The 17,487-nt window shown below is 38.9% G+C and overlaps 1 protein-coding gene and 1 long non-coding RNA gene across 2 annotated transcripts in view; one reads left to right on the top strand and one right to left on the bottom strand.

The window, feature by feature from the left end:
- Positions 1-8,655: 8,655 nt before the first annotated feature.
- LOC129732981 (uncharacterized) lies at positions 8,656-10,187 on the bottom strand. Its single transcript, XR_008729401.1, has 3 exons — positions 9,882-10,187; positions 9,699-9,830; positions 8,656-9,646 (listed from the first exon to the last, which is right to left on the bottom strand). It is a non-coding gene; the product is annotated as an uncharacterized LOC129732981 (long non-coding RNA).
- The window catches only part of LOC129732977 (uncharacterized), an 84,978-nt gene continuing 77,502 nt past the window's right edge, over positions 10,012-17,487 (top strand). The window contains exons 1-2 of the mRNA XM_055694476.1: positions 10,012-10,369; positions 10,443-10,687. The gene's annotated coding sequence lies outside the window, so the exon portion shown is untranslated. The remainder of the gene's footprint in view (positions 10,370-10,442; positions 10,688-17,487) is intronic.

The following is a 17,487-nucleotide window of genomic DNA, read 5'->3' as shown; positions in this document are numbered from 1 at the left end:
AGCTCGTCTATCTGACACTTTTCTGTGATTTGTTGTTAGTTTTTTTTGGTTTGCCAAGTAAACCACTGTATTTTTGTTCAACATAGCGTAAGGGTACTAACTTGTAAAATTTCCACCCGTTAATTAGGCATTGCTAAATAATCATTGGCTAACTTACGTAAATCCGTAATGTCAGACGTTAATAAAAATGCTGGATATTTAGATGCATATAACTTCAATATGAAAATTGTGAAATGTGAAAATTGTGTAGAACTAAAGTCTGGTCGTATTGTTCCAGTAAAAGTGCTAGCTAAGGTTATATTTTTAATGTATAAATTCAAGCATTTGGAAAGAAGATTTTTATAAAAGGCCTCACGGAATTTGTGGATTACCTCCAAATTCGATCATTTAGCATTTTGGCGATATTTATATATCACTTAAGTATCTTTTTAAAAGAAGTCTTGGAAGCGTTTATGACCAGTCCAATTCGTCCGGCTTCAGCCTTCAGTCTGATGTACGTCTCCGTCATCTTTTTAAGGCTTCGTGCTACAATATAAATGTCATCGGCGAGAGCTGAAGAGCTGAACAGACCTTTTAAAAATCGTGCCACTCGTGTCGATACCAGCCCTCCGTATCACACCTTCCAAAGCGATGTTGAACAGCAAGCACGATAATCCATCACCTTGCCGTAACCCTCTTCGAGATTCGAAGGGACTCGAGAGTGTCCCCGAAACTCGAGCTACGCACATCACCCAATCCATCGTCGACATGACCAACCGTGTCAGTTTATCCGGAAAGCCGTAATCGTGCATAATCTGCCATAGCTGGTCTCGAACGATTATGTCGTATGCCGATTTAAAATCGATGAACAAGTGATGTGTGGGCACGTTATACTCACGGTGATGGTGATGGACCACGAGACCTATCTCACGAGACCACGACAATCTGCCATAGCTGGTCTCGAACGATTATGTCGTATGCCGATTTAAAATCGACGAACAAGTGATGTGTGGGCACGTTATACTCACGGTGATGGTGATGGACCACGAGACCTATCTCACGAGACCTATCTCACACTGGATGGCAACGACTGGCAGGGCACATCGTATTTTACTTTTTACACGAAGGTGAAGTTCATTTCACACACCAAGTTCTTCAAGAAGGTGCTACTGTGACTGACTTCATGAAAGCAAGCCAACTTGTAAGACTGAAGCTGCAAAATACATCTCGAGTACCAATACGGTAAGAAAACGTTCAAAACAGGTCGTTTTTAAGTTGTAATTGCTAACTAATCAAAACATCGTTGACGCAAGCATAAAACTTCAAAACAAAAATATTGCAGAACGGCGCTGATTTATATTAGGAACAAGAAAAAAAAGTAACTATGGCGTTTCGAAAAATCACCGAAAAATAAGAAACAATATTAGATCAACCTTTCTATGCTTTTAATACCAAGTTCTAGGTGCGCGTCAAAGTTCATGGTGAAACATTGTGTTTTACTTCTGGCATTCATTGGATACTGTTTTCAATTTGTCAATCAGTGGAAAGAAATTATGCATTACAGAATGTTTGCTGATTTATTTGATCACGAAGAGTCAATTTAGCCCACCACCGCATGGACTTAGTTCGTCAACAACTGGTATCTCTTGCGTAGTAAATCGCAATGTCGTTTCTGTTTTCTTGGGTAGATCTGCACTGACCCAGTGGAATAAAGAAATTCGCGCATTCATGGCCCACGAATCGTAAGTCAGAATTCGCCACAACAAAGCGCGTGCGCGTCTTTCGTCCCGAACGCTCGACGAAAACGGACGCATTAAGTGATTGTCTCGCTATAAAGTCGCTACTGTGTGAAGAAGAAAAGAAGCATTGCTTACTCGGTCGTGTTTCAAAGAGTGCGAAGTGCGGTGTAAAGACAAACTGATAATTCGAAGGTCATCCTGCTATTGTGCTATAGCTGTGTCGCTGCGAAGCTGCCCGTTCCAGCACCGAAAGACTCGGTGATTGTGCTATTGAAGACAACAAAGAAGAAGAGGTACGTGATTCTTTGCCACTGTTCTGTTGCGCTAGTTTGAGCGCAATAGATGTGGATCCCTTAGCCCCCGATCCCCCGTCTCCAATCCCACCCGACCCTGTCCCTCCTGTTCACCCCCCCCCCTCTGTCCCTGCTTTAGTCAATCCTCGTCCCAGGCTCTACCCAGACGGATCAACGGGTCCACTGGTTCTCTACATGAGGCCCAAACCAGGAGGAAAATCACTGAACACGTTACAAATCGCGAAAGATCTGACGTCACGATACAAGGCCGTGACCGAAATCGCAAAAGTCAGACCAAACAAGCTCCGTGTCGTGGTCAATGATCTGGATCAGGCCAACGATATAGCTCGCTCTGAGCTCTTTACACGCGAGTATCGCGTGTATGTACCTGCACGAGACGTGGAGATCGACGGTGTAATAACCGATTCGAGTCTGACTGTTGAGTGTATTCTGGGAAGCGGCGTCGGCTGCTTCAAAAAATCCACTACCGAGGCGAAAGTATTGGATGTTAAGCAATTACGGTCCCTGTCGCTCGTCTCCGGTAAAAAAGTATACACTCCGTCAGACTCGTTTCGCGTTACATTTGCCGGATCTGCACTCCCTAGCCACGTTTCTATCAACCAGGTTCGTCTGCCTGTGCATTTGTATGTGCCCCGTGTTATGAATTGCACCAATTGCAAGCAGTTAGGCCATACAGCTGCCTACTGCTGCAATAAGGCACGGTGCGGCAAGTGTGGGGAGACTCATGCGGAAGATTCTTGCAGTGTAAACGCTGAAAAAAGTATTCACTGCGGGGAAAATCTGCATGAGCTTTCCGCATGCCCGGTGTACATGCAACGCAGAGATAAAATTAAACGGTCTCTTAAGGAGCGCTCAAAGCGTTCTTACGCTGAGATTCTTAAGAAGACCGTGACCACTTCTACCATAACATCGAACCCCTTTGACCTGTTGTCTTCAGATGAAACCGACTCTGACGAACCACTAGAGGAAACTTCTTTTGCCTGTCTTGGGAAGACTAGAAAGAGGAAAAACCTTCCCTCTCCTAAGCTTCCCAGGAAAGGACCTAAGGTTTCTCAAGATGGAATGAATAATACGAACAAATCTAAAAGTGCTGCGGAAAAGCCGAAGCAAACTCCTCTTGGGCTTGCAAATTTAAAGTCCCAGAAGGAGTTCCCAGCACTTCCTGGAACATCTAAAACCCCAGTTGTTCCTTTTGCAACCCAACTCTGGATTGGTGAATTTTTCTAACATCGTGGACTGGATTTTTGAAAACTTCAATATACCTGATCCAATTAAAAATTTCCTCACCGTACTTCTCCCAACAGTTAGATCATTTTTGAAGCAGTTGACTGCCCAATGGCCCCTCCTTGCAGCGATTGTATCCTTCGATGCCTAATTCATCTGCGTATATGAAGGATCCTATCTCTGTCTTACAGTGGAATTGTAGAAGTATTTTACCAAAAATTGATTCCCTTAAAGTTTTGATAAATAAAAACAAATGCGATGCATTTTCCCTTTGTAAAACTTGGCTTACTTCAAATATTGATCTTAACTTCCATGATTTTAATATTATTCGTCTTGATCGAGACACCCCATATGGAGGAGTACTTCTAGGGATTAAAAAGTGCTATTCTTTCTATCGTATTAACCTCCCCTCGATTCCAGGCATCGAAGTTGTCGCATGTCAAATGACAATACAAGGTAAAGAGCTTCGTATTGCCTCAATATATATTCCTCCCAGAGCACAGGTTGGGCAACGGCTACTCTTTGATTTAATAGAACTTCTTCCCTCGCCACGTTTGATTTTGGGAGACTTCAACTCTCATGGTGTTGCTTGGGGTTCCCCTTACAATGATAACCGCTCCTCTTTGATCTATAACCTTTGCGATGACTTCGGCATGACTATTTTGAACAACCTTGAAATGACACGTATCCCGAAACCTCCAGCGCGCCCAAGCGCTTTGGATCTATCCTTATGTTCGACGTCGCTACGGTTGGATTGCACATGGAAGGTAATCCTCGATCCTCACGGTAGCGACCATTTGCCTATTCTTATTTCAATTACTAACGGTTCAACTCGCATGCGACCAATTGATATTCCATATGACCTCACACGGAATGTCGATTGGAAGTTATACGTGGAAATGATTTCAAAAACGGTCGATTCGATTCAACATCATCCACCGCTTGAAGAATACAACCTCCCCGCGGGCTTGATTCTCGACGCCGCGTTGCAAGCCCAAGATGCCTACACGCAAAGATCCGACGCGTATCTGACCTTCCGGGATACAGACGATGCCGGCGACTTTAAACGTTACTCGGAGCTTGATACCAAGTTTAAAAGCTTGACTAAGGCAAAGAAACGCGGATATTGGCGTCGGTTCGTAAACGAGACGTCGAGGGAGACATCAATGAGCACTCTTTGGAATACAGCCCGAAAAATGCGGAATCGCGTAACGGTCAACGAAAGCGAGGAGTCTTCAAGTAGGTGGATATTTGATTTTGCCAGGAAAGTATGTCCGGACTCTGTTCCTCGCAAAACCTTGTTCGCGATACGTCTCCGGGCCACGACGCGATAGAATCACCTTTTACGATGGCAGAATTTTCAGTTGCCCTCCTGTCCTGTAACAATAACGCGCCTGGGTTAGATAGAACCAAATTCAACTTGTTGAAGAATCTACCCGGCAATGCCAAGAGGCGCTTGTTGAACTTGTACAATAAGTTCCTGGTGCAAAACATTGTACCGCAGGATTGGAGGCAAGTGAAGGTGATCGCCATCCAAAAACCAGGGAAACCAGCTTCTGATTACAACTCTTATAGGCCGATTGCAATGCTATCCTGTATCCGGAAATTGATGAAAAAAATGATACTCCGTCGCTTAGACCATTGGGTCGAATCAAATGGTCTACTATCAGATACTCAGTTTGGCTTCCGCCGTGCCAAAGGGACGACTGATTGTCTTGCGTTGCTTCAACAGATATTCAGCTGGCGTATGCTCGCAAAGAACAAATGGCGTCTGCGTTCTTGGACATTAAGGGGGCTTTTGATTCCGTTTCTATTGACATTCTTTCGGGTAAACTTCACCGACAAGGATTTTCTCCAATTTTAAACAATTTTTTGCACAATTTGTTGTCCGAAAAGCACATGCATTTCACGCATGGTGATTTGGCAACTTTTCGAATTAGCTACATGGGTCTTCCCCAGGGCTCATGTTTAAGCCCCCTTCTTTACAATTTTTATGTAAATGACATCGACGAATGTCTGGCAAATTCATGCACGATAAGACAACTTGCCGACGACAGCGTGGTCTCTGTTACAGGAGCCAAAGCTGCCGATTTGCAAGGACCATTGCAAGATACCTTGGACAATTTGTCTGCTTGGGCTCTACAGCTAGGTATCGAATTCTCTCCGGAGAAGACTGAGATAGTAGTTTTTTCTAGAAAGCATGAACCTGCTCAGCTCCAAGCACAATTAATGGGTAAAACGATCTCTCAGGTTTTGGTGCATAAGTATCTTGGTGTCTGGTTCGACTCTAAGGGCACCTGGGGTTGCCATGTTAGGTATCTGATGAAAAAAAGTCAGCAAAGAGTAAATTTTCTTCGTACAATAACCGGATCATGGTGGGGAGCCCACCCAGGAGACCTTATAGGGCTTTACCAAACAACGATATTGTCTGTAATTGAGTACGGGTGTTTCTGCTTCCGCTCCGCAGCAAACACACATTTGATCAAACTGGAGCGAATACAATATCGTTGTTTGCGTATCGCCTTAGGTTGCATGCAATCGACCCATACGATGAGTTTGGAGGTCTTAGCCGGAGTTCTACCGTTGAAAAACCGCTTCTGGAGCCTGTCTTCTCGTATTCTTATCAAATGTGAGGTCTTGAACCGTCCTGTGATTGAAAATTTTGAAAGGTTAATTGAACTCAATTTTAAAACCCGTTTTATGACATTGTATTTCAATCACATGTCCCAAAATATTAACCCTTCTTTGAATATTCCAAATCGTGTCAACTTATCAAATACTTCTGATTCTACTGTGTTTTTCGATACATCCATGATAGAAGAAACTCGTGGAATCCCGGATCATTTACGCGTGCAGCAGATCCCCAAAATTTTTTCCAATAAATATCGAAACATCAACTGCGACAATATGTTCTACACTGACGGATCACTTCTCGATAGGTCCACTGGCTTCGGTGTCTTCAATAACAATTTAACCGTCTCCCATAAGCTCGATAATCCTGCTTCTGTTTACGTCGCAGAATTAGCTGCTATTCAGTACACCCTAGGGATTATCGAAAAAATGCCCACGGACTATTATTTCATCTTTACGGACAGTCTCAGTTCTATTGAGGCTCTTCGATCGATGAAAGATGTTAAGCACTCTCCGTATTTCCTGGGGAAAATACGGGAACATCTGAGTGCTTTATCCGAAAAATCGTTTCAGATTACCTTAGCGTGGGTCCCTTCTCACTGCTCGATACCGGGCAATGAGAAAGCGGACTCTTTGGCTAAGGTGGGCGCATCAAACGGTGAAATTTATGAAAGACCAATTGCTTTTAATGAATTTTTTGCATTTGTACGTCAGAATACGATCATCAGTTGGCAAAATTCTTGGACCAGAGGGGAACTGGGAAGGTGGTTACATTCCATTATACCCAAGGTATCGACGAATCCGTGGTTCAAGGGGTTGGATGTAGGTCGAGATTTCATTTGCGTGATGTCTCGGCTTATGTCCAATCACTATAGATTTGATGCGCATCTCCGTCGTATTGGGCTCGGGGAAAGTGGTATCTGTGCCTGTGGTGAAGGTTATCACGACATAGAGCACGTTGTTTGGTCATGCCCTGTACACCGTGACGCCAGGTCTAAATTAATAACTTCACTCCGGGCCGAGGGTAGAGAACCAGCTGTCCCTGTTCGTGATGTCTTGGCGAGTCGCGACCTACCCTACATGTCCCTTATATACATTTTCCTGAAATCCATCCATGCCCAAGTCTAGTCCCATTCCTTTCCACCCACATTCAACAAAACGGCAAGAACACGTCGTAGACCTCGATTTTGGAACCAGCAATTGAACCCCACACGAACTCGCCAGGAAAACCCGAGGCCTTTCTTTATATCTTGGCTCAGCGGCACACACCATATGGCAACTTGAACACCAGCGAACAACAGCAACGAACCAAAACCAGCAACTAGACCCCGCACAATACCCTCAGAACCCGAGGATTACAAGCCCCTGTCCCAGCTCATGACATCGTGGCTTAGCAGAACAAATCCATACATGCTGCATATTCATTCGATGATCATCAGACGATCATTCAACTACAAAACATTGATTGAATAATACATGCTAGTTTTAAGATAGACTTAATTTCAGCTCGTAGTCGGCAGCGAGGATAAAAAATTTGCTAATAGATTTTAAGTCATCCGATATAATTGGCGCCGTTAAACATTGAATTGTTTTTGTGCCGTGTCAAATAAATGATTGGTGAAGAAGAAAAAAAAAAGCGCGTGCGCAAACACGTTGCTATAACAACCCGATCAGAAAGACAAAACAAAAAAGTAACAGAGGCTGTTAGTTTGTTATGTGAAAAACCTTTCAGATTGTGTTCTAATTTTGATCCCGTTAGGTGTTAAAATAAAATAAAAAACGAAACAAAAAATATTCTACTAATATCAAACCCATATCAAACTTTGTTACTAACGTATCAGTTTTCTAACAAAATTAGATAGCACATAGAACAGTATAATAACAACCATTGTTATAAACAACAGGTTTTGATGGAGACGCGAAAATTGTTAGATTTGTGTCAGAACAACCTTATTCCAGGATTTGTTATTATAAATCATTCAGATTCAATTTTGTTATCGAAGGCAAATGGGAAAATACAAAATCGTATCAAAATATGCTATTTGTATCTCCCGTTGATTGAATTTTGTAATTTTTTAGTTATGCTCTTCTGATCGGGAACATTTACTCAGCGCATGCGCACTGCAACTAGATCGACAACCGTTTTTGTCAGTGGCACTTTTATTTAATTATAAATTGATTATGAAAAAAAAAAAACAATGTACAACCTTTAAGAATAATTTTTTTTTTGTAAGATTTGGACCACTGCGACCATTATTTTGATCTTTTGTGGTATACCTCCCCGATCAGAAAGAAAAAACAAAAATGTAACAGAGGCTGTTAGTTTGTTATGTGAAAAACCTTTCAGGTTTTTTTGAATGTTGATCCCGTTAAGCAGGTATTAGACGAAGAAAATATTTGCTATTTTTCAATACAGATTTCATTTTGTGCAAATAAAAATCGTACCAAAAATAGCAAATATTTGCTTCGTCTAATACCTGCTTTAGGTGTTAAAATAACAGAAATCATAACAAAAAATATTCTACTAATATCAAACCCATATCCAACTTTGTTACTAGCGTATCAGCTTTCTATCAAAATTAGATAGCACATAGAACAGTATAATAACAACCATTGTTATAAACAACAGGTTTTGATAGAGACGAAAAAATTGTTAAATTTGTTTCAGTACAACTCCATTTCATGATTTGCTATTATAACTCATTCAGATTCAATTTTGTTATCAAAAGCTCATGGGAAAAAACAAAATCGTATCAAAATATGTTATTTGTATTTTCCGTTGATGGAATTTTGCAAATTTTTAGTTATGCTCTTCTGATCGGGTCTACTCTTCTGCAAATATATGCTACAAAAATCGATCACGAATTTTTTATGTTTTATGTTTTGTATTTCATTTGTTTTTTTTTTTTGTTTTTCATGTGGATTGAGAATGAAATTTTAAACAATTTTTTGTTACCTTTTGCTGATGAATTTCATTTAAAATGTCAAAATGTGTGTGCTAAAGAATTTGTCAGTTCCCGGTTCCCGGGAATTCCCGGGAAATTCGATTTTTCACTCCCGTTTCCCGGGAAATCGATTCCTGGGAATATTGCAAACCCTAACACACACCACAGGCTCAGCATGATTTGATATTGGCCGCGCGTCATGCGTTGAACTGTTTGAAGGTCGATTTTGAAAAGTGACCAGAATGACAAGGTAAACTCAATGCTCACCTAATATTTTGAATGTTTCTTAAAGCATTTTTTCTCAGTTTTCCAATGGTGATGTCAAATTTATTATCAGTGATTGCTAACTTGCTCAAAAACACGTTTTTCTGATGAAATCCAAGATGGCGGCCATGTTTTTCTACTTCTAATGAAAGCTCTATCATTCCTCTTGAAAACGATGCGTTGGTTGCAGGGGGTTCAATGACAAATTCAAGAGAAATAAATCAATAAAAAGGTCAAAAATTTCTCAAAAATCAATTTTCGTAGAAACCGTTTAACCGATTTGTGCCCGAGGGGTCCATCAATATGAACTAACCAAAGTGGTTTTCTCATTTTTCACTACTTTCAATCATTTAGACACTAATATACCCTTTTTGAAAGACCTCATGTCACCAGTGGGACGGTTTCAGCGAGAATTGCTCATGACTACTGTCATCGTGAATTCTTTTCTAACATGTTTTGTGTGTTACTTGGGTAATTTTTTTCTTTTCTATTGGTATCTGCATTGGAAATCTACTTGACAGTTAATACTTTCGTTAATTCCAGTTTTCGCCTAAAAATAGAGCAGTGAATTTCGAGAGTGAATGCAATGTCCGCATACGTACCTGTCAAATTTTACTGATTGTTTACAAATCATTTATTGTCTTTGTTTTAATCAGCCGTATGTTTGTTTAAGTTCCATTTTAGTTTATACAACAAGCGTCCGAGCTTCGCCTCTATCGAGAACCCCTCTTCTACTAGAGCAAATTTTATAAATCCATGGCTACAACATTCGTTTACATACTTACTTCTAACGCCGGGTTGAGTTCGTTCTGAGAGCAACGTATGAAGCTGTGGAACTGGTCCAGCGCAACGTCCTGCTTGTTTATATTTATACTGAGAATCATTATATTTCCACAGTTGGAACCCAATTCTTGCAGAGCCTGTAAATCGCCACCTTCTACTTTCACTTTTCGACTAGCCTCTACTTTGGCCTCCCAACCACCCACATTGAATAACAGCACGTATCTCAACCAGAGTGTTAGAGAATTTTGCAGCGAAAGGGTGACACGCATAATTTACTCTCGACGGCCTGACGTCCGTTTTAATGGTGTGTGAGGAGAAAGCAAAGCAGAATTTTCCAACAGGAGACGGAATGGATTGTGTATATTTTACAGCATGCGTATATATTATTATGTACGCCAGGCGGCCTAGCTAGAGAGAAAAGGGTTTTCTAAAGCTTAAAATCAAAGGACTATTTTCCTTGGCCAGTGAGAAGGAGACCGACACTCTGCGGGTATTGTATATACACGTAAACTCTTGTCTCCTAGAAGCTGTACCTCATACCATCTTTTCTCTCGTTACAACAGCATCCATGCTGGTCAACAGAACCAGGAGAGGACGATTTAGCTACGTGCGGTGTAGGAAGTTTCAAAACCAAGTCCACGTGTTGTATACGCAAGTAACCTCAATGTCCGTTATCGTGTATATAGCACACAAACCGAAGTGTACAGACATTCCTGTCTTTAGTGAGATATAGCGGCGTTTTTGCCTGCTACTTGAACAGACCAGTCGATTTTTACACCCACAATGGAAGTTTGTGTCGTGTCAGTCGGTAAGAATTGTAAATAAATATTTTAAAATTTTGATGGGTCTCATTTCACTTATGGCAACTAGTAACAACCTGTAAAAAATGGGCAGAATGTAGGAAGGTCTTCGGCTGTGTTAAAAATGTGAACGAAGTTTGAATTTCTACTAAAAAAAGGAAAATCAGTTTTCCTTAATTAACACGCGATATTTCAAATTGCAAAAAACCAAACTGTTCCTTTTCGATTTCATGATAAAATTTCAATTATTTCAGAAATAATTGCGAACGGATGGAATGGGATGAAATTGATCATATTTCTGCTTTAGGAAAATCAACAATAACGGAGTTATTTGAAAAAACTGTACAAATTTTTAAATAATTCGGTTCATCTTGATTTTTCCTTCCGAAACAATATTTTTCAAAATGAGTAGAAAACAAACCCGGGAACTCTCTATCTAGGTTAAAATTTATTCAATATGGCTCAGGAGTCAAAATTAACTAGCTCTCATTTCATTTTGAAACTTGTTCGAATAAATTTGATTGTGTTTCTACACATGTGTTATATGTGTTATAAATATTTTATAGTAAGTTTATTTAAGACGAAATAACCTCTGTTTTGACCATGCAATAGCACGACAATACAGTGTTTGATGTGATGCAAGAAATGCGTGGGGTTGCTCTTGAACGCGCTGCAGGCTTGAAAACAGTGAGTATGAGAAGTTAGGGGCTGTTTGCCAGTGGGTGGTTGATGGGTGAACGTCCAGTTTAACATTTGTTCTTCTCTCGCTGGAAAGGGAGAGTGTGAAGTTGGTTCGTTGTAAAATATCTCTTGGAAGGAGGAGATGTGGGTGGATGTGGGTGAGAGCTGTGAAGCGACGGAAGGGAACGACAGAAGCAATTTTTGTGGACCAAGACAAAACTAGAAGGACATAAAATAAGCAAGTAAAATGCAAACGAACGGATGAGCATGAACAAGTATGCGTATATGATGAGTGGGAAGGAATTTCCCGTCGGCATACACCGTACAGCATCGAGCTGAAGGAAATTTATAATGTTCTACTATACGTTTTGTACATGCCCGAAGATGTTTCCTCTACTTCCAATCGTTATAGTTCATGTCCCTAGTCATGTGAGGATACTTCATGGAATTTCAGCGAGTTCTTAACTTTATAGTGGTATGCGTATGCATAATATACAGTATAACGTAGTATCGGATAATAGCCTATATTTGTCGTTTCGTAACGTTTGAATTGTCACTCTGTAGCATGAGAACATTGTATTTGTGAAACATTCGAATAATTTACGTTTGAATTAGATAGTAATTTACCTGTAATTAAAAATGCAGGCGCAAATTAGGCGTCGAAAAATGTGCCCTGTTTCTGACAGGCTTGACAGGCTCGCATAGTTTCTAATTAAGACTAACGCAATTTTGTATCCAACAAGTTCGTTTTTCATTTTTGCAAGCGAAAACCTATGTTGAAAAGCACCGTTTTCTGTATGCGTCAATTTTAATTACCAGTCTGTAAATGATTAACGATTTTTCATGAAGGTATTAGAACAAGAGTTAATTAACTTTGACTTTTAGATTCAGCTTTGCACATGCTTTCTGAAGCAACAAGCATACACAACGGAGAAAGTAAGTAAAAAGCATATTTATACTATTTGAATTTGTTTTATTTTCATATCTTATCCACGATGTGCCTGTTGGTCACAAGCGTGCTAACATTATGTGATTAAAAACATTGTAATAACAATCATTACTTTCGAAGTCTTGTATGATAATACTTATCGTTACATTATAATTACTGTTTTGTTTTATTACATGAAATTACTTTGATTACTTGATATTTTCAATTCTACCATTAAAAATTTGACAATAATGGGGTAAGTTTTGAGCTGGGAAACTCCCTCATCCCAAAAAATTGTAAGTCTTAGAAAGTCGATTTTTAAATTACCTTAAAAGTACCTTTTTTAAAAATCTAATTTTTTTACATATTGAAAATGACAATATGTACTACGAAATTTAGTGATGGTAAAATGAGAAACAAAAAAGTTATAGACGTTTGAGTATTTTGACATTCTCACTCTGAACTTTTTTTTGAGTGGTTTTTTTTCTAGCTACACATAACAATGTTGAAAATTTATTGCTAAGAGGATGATACCAATCTAACGCGCTGTTTTTGTACCATAATTGAACATTTTCATACTGGCCTTGCTGAAATTGGTTTTGGGTAATTCACCGGCGAACCCTGTTATTAGAAGGTTGAAAAAATAAGACGAACACACAAAGTAATCAATTTATACAGTACGTGTTTGCATCAAGTACATTCAGGTTTAGAGAACCGGAAGCTGAGAGATTGCGCAGAGACAGGTTCCGCTATTAGTCTTGCACCTGAGACAGACCACGCTACTTCGAAAATTATTGCAATGCAAAATTAGAATTAATTTTTAAAAAAGGTGCTTTTTGAGATACTTAATATTTTGTGACAATTTGGAAAATTTTGCACAGAAATTTTTTTTACAGTGTGTGATACTGGAGTCACTTCACGGTGAAATCAGTCTAATTACGGCACTCACGTAAGTGAGAAAAACGTCGCAAAGTCACATCTTCCGTGAAATCTAGGTTATTATAAGTGTCATATGAGTGAGTGAAGTGAAAACGGAAAATGCGACGTTTCGCGTGGAATTACACTAAAGTCGCTTTTTACGCGGGGGATACGTGCCGCGTAAAAAAAAACGCGTAAAAAAAACCGCGTGAATTCCGGAATCCGCGTAAAAAAAACCGCGTAAACTCCGGAATCCGCGTAAAAAAACGCGTTAATTCCGGAATCCGCGTAAAAAAAAACGGGAAAAAACCGCGTAAAAAGCGACCTTAGTGTATTTCACGAACATCTTGAACGGTGAAATTATTTCACGAAGGTAGGGAAGTTTAAAATTCGATTGACTTGTGATCTAGTGATAATCTATATGGGATTTATTTTCCAGTATTCAGGCGAATCTTTTTTTTTTGAAAAAAATCAACTCTCTGAGACTCACTTAACGTTAAGGTAAGGGAAAAATTGACTTTCGATTTTCGTTTGGCGGTAGGGCTCAAAAGTTTCCTCTTGTCGAAAAATGTCCTCATACAATATTTTAGCTCAATCGACTTTCCAGGACTTAGAAATTTTTGCACTGGGAAACTCCCTCATTCCGCTTGTCCTATTCTTATTTTCACTTCTGTGTAAATCTCACTTCACGGAGTAATTTTTATCACCTCACTTTAGGGGAATAGGTCTCAAAAAGTGAAGTGCGCTTGAAAGTGAAATATATTCACCGCGAAGTGACTCCCGTAATAAGTACCAGTGCACACTGAGCCAGAAATGGAATATAGCGGAACGAAATTAAAAGCGCTCTCAGGGTTTGACCAATCGGTTTTCGATCTTCTACAAAGTTTCTTGGTATAGTTAGGGCTTCATTTTGGATGTTTGAATTACTTCGGAATTTAGCCGATGCGTTGCGATGCCAACTTCTTTCTCTTACACGCTAGAGCTTTGCGGTATTCGACAAAGTTGTAGATCTCTAAATTCCATGAAACTTTACAGAATATACAAAATTTCTAACTCTTCAAGTTTCAGAGATCTACGCGTTTTATAAATTTTCCCTGAATTTCATTTGGCTTTGGCTACGAAACAAACAAAGTAACATTTGATCCAATAGCAACAGATCTACTCTCAATAAGCCTAGCTTTACTAACGAAAACTCTTCGCATACTTAAACCGAAAACGTATGCTGATTCAGAAAATTGCATATTCTTCGGTGATTTTAATGTTTCGAATCACAAAACTATTACAAAAAACGTGAAACTCAAACAAATTCTTCAAAAACTCGTAAATTTTTAAGAACAATTAAGAGACAGAAATTTTGATTCTTCTATGAAGTTACATAAAATTTTCTAATCTAAAACTTTGTCGAAAACTGCAGAGCTCTAGCGTGTAAGAATAAAAAGTTGGTGTCGAAGCGCCATCTCTGCGGCCAAATCGCGAACTAAACTGAGCGTCAAGTTGAAGTTCTTATTACACTGAGAAACTTTGCTGAAGACTGCACATAGGTTGGATTTAAAGTACTGGACCGTGTATTCCATGCAATAAATACATAGCAATTGTATTTTTACATGAAACCTATGGTTATATTCAAACTGATATATCACAAAAACACAAAAAACACCTCTTTCAAAATTTCAGAAAATGACGATTTTTTGATGGGCAATTTTAAGAAAAAATCATGGTTTGCTAATACTTGCTATCCGCTGAGATATCCCCGATCAGAAGAACATAACTAAAAAATTACAAAATTATATCAACGGGAGATACAAATAACTTATTTTGACACGATTGTGCATTTTCCCATGTGCTTTCGATAACAAAATTGAATCAGAATGAGTTATAATAACAAATCCAGAAGTGAAGTTGTTCTGAAACAAATCTAACAACTTTTTCGTCTCTATCAAAACCTGTTGTTTATAACGATGGTTGTTATTACACTGTTCTATGTGCTATCTAAATTTGTTAGAAAGCTGATACGTTAGTAACAAAGTTTGATATGGGTTTGAAATAAGTAGAATATTTTTTGTTATGATTTCTGTTATTTTAACACCTAACGGGATCAAAATTAAAACACAACCTGAAAGGTTTTTCACATAACAAACTAACAGCCTCTGTTACATTTTTGTTTTGTCTTTCTGATCGGGTCTACTTCACAAAATTATGTATTTTTTTCAAATTTTGTGTAATATTTTTACTTAAGTACTTCAAAAACTTCTGTACTCGGAAGAAAACGACGTATTTATTCAATTTCTATCAAGAAAAAATTTGTAAGAAATTAATTCGAGTGAACTCATAAAATTATCACAATAAAACGTGGAATTCAGAGAAAATTTATAAAAATTCGTAGATCTCTGAAACTTGAAGAGTTAGAAATTTTGTATATTCTGTAAAGTTTCGTGGAATTTAGAGATCTACAACTTTGTCGAATACCGCAAAGCTCTAGCGTGTAAGGGAAAGAAGTTGGTATCGCAACGCCACCTTTGCGGCCAAATTCCGAACTAATTCGAACATTCAAACTGAAGCTTTAACTATTCCAAGAAACTTTGTAGAAGATCAGAAACCGATTGGTCAAACCCCGAGAGCGCTATTAATTTCGTTCCGCTAGATTCCACTTCTGGCCCAGTGTGCAGTGCAGAGTTAATAAACAAAATCCGCGTATAAAAACGCGTAACTTGAAAATCCTTTGATTTAAAAATCCGCGTGAAAAAAACCGTTAATTTGAAAATCCGTGTAGAAAAATACCTAGTAAAAAATCTGAGTGTATCTCTGACGATCCACTTTCATCAAACCACTTTGAATTATTACGCATTAGTAGATACTTTAAAAATTCAACACACGTAAACTGTTTCAACTTAAACTTAACAGTGTGTCTTGAACTGTCCTACAGATCAGACGTTTTTTCGGTTGCTTGTGGACTGGTCTTTGACTGCCTATAGCTTCAAAGTTTGTGTGTCTTTTAAAGACTACCTGAAAGTTATTTCCCATCAGTCTTTCTCAAGACTACCTACTTTTGAATTTAACATTTGTTTTAACTTTTTTCGTATCACCTGAAATGGCTGGACGGAAAAAGAAACCTCGCATCGCTGCGGGGAGGAAAAGAGAGGCATCTCTTTCTGACACTTCGAGTGTCTGTAGTGACAATCCTTTTGATATTTTGCCTGAGCAAGAAGCTGGTGAAATGGAAGTTAATAATAATGAAACTATACAAAATATACAATCTTTAAAAAAGGAGAAAGTTCCACCTATTGTGGTAACTATTTCTTCTGAATTTAATATATTCAAAAAGGAACTTTCAACGTTTGTTTCTGACGTTAAAGTTACCTATCAAATTGGCCGTAGAGGTGAATGCCGCTTATTAGCCGACTCAGTAAAGGGTCGTGATCGTCTTGTTCAGTATTTAACTGACAAGATGTACAATTTTTTTACATATGACACCAAGAACGCCAAGCCGTTCAAGGTTGTCTTGAAAGGTCTCACCAACGATCAAACCGTTGATGAGATCAAACTTACTTTAACAGAATTACTTGGCATAGCCCCTACCCAAGTAATTCTAATGAAACAAAAATCACGGGGCGAAAACAGTCAGAGAACTGGAATTTCCCTTGTTAATTATTTAATTCATTTTAACCGCAATGAGGTTAACAACTTAAAATTTTTTGAAAAAGCACATGCTTTGTATAATGTGCGTGTAAAGTGGGAAATTTATAGGAAGTATGGCGGAGGTGAAAAGCATATCACCCAATGCCGTACTTGCCAACGTTATGGCCATGGTTCCAAATTCTGTAACATGAACCAAAAATGTCTTAATTGTGGAAACTCTTCTCACAAAAAGGACACATGTCCTGTGAAAGAGAGTAAAAATTTTCACTGTGCGAATTGTAACGGCAACCATATGTCAAATTTTTATCAATGCCCAGTCCGTTTAGCAATTGTTAAGGCAAGGCAAGGTAAACAAAATTCAATTTCTCAATTAAAACCAACTTCAAAACAAAATTCTCCAAGCGTACCAGTGACGCATAGTTTACCTACTCCTTTGCATACCCGTTTAACTTATGCACAGGTTACAGGTAGTTCGAACATTATACCGCCTAGTGTTGGTAGTTCGAAAATGACCGTTAATATGGGTAAGCAAAACACGCTAGAAAATAATTGTACACCTATTACTCCAGCTAATATTGCTGCCGAAAATATTTTTTCTAATGTCAACTGCCTGGGGCCTATTACGGCAGGTAAACTTTCTTTTTT

This window comes from Wyeomyia smithii, chromosome 3, assembly GCF_029784165.1.
Source record: "Wyeomyia smithii strain HCP4-BCI-WySm-NY-G18 chromosome 3, ASM2978416v1, whole genome shotgun sequence".
Lineage (NCBI taxonomy): Eukaryota > Metazoa > Arthropoda > Insecta > Diptera > Culicidae > Wyeomyia > Wyeomyia smithii.
This window is presented reverse-complemented; position numbering and strand designations above follow the sequence as displayed.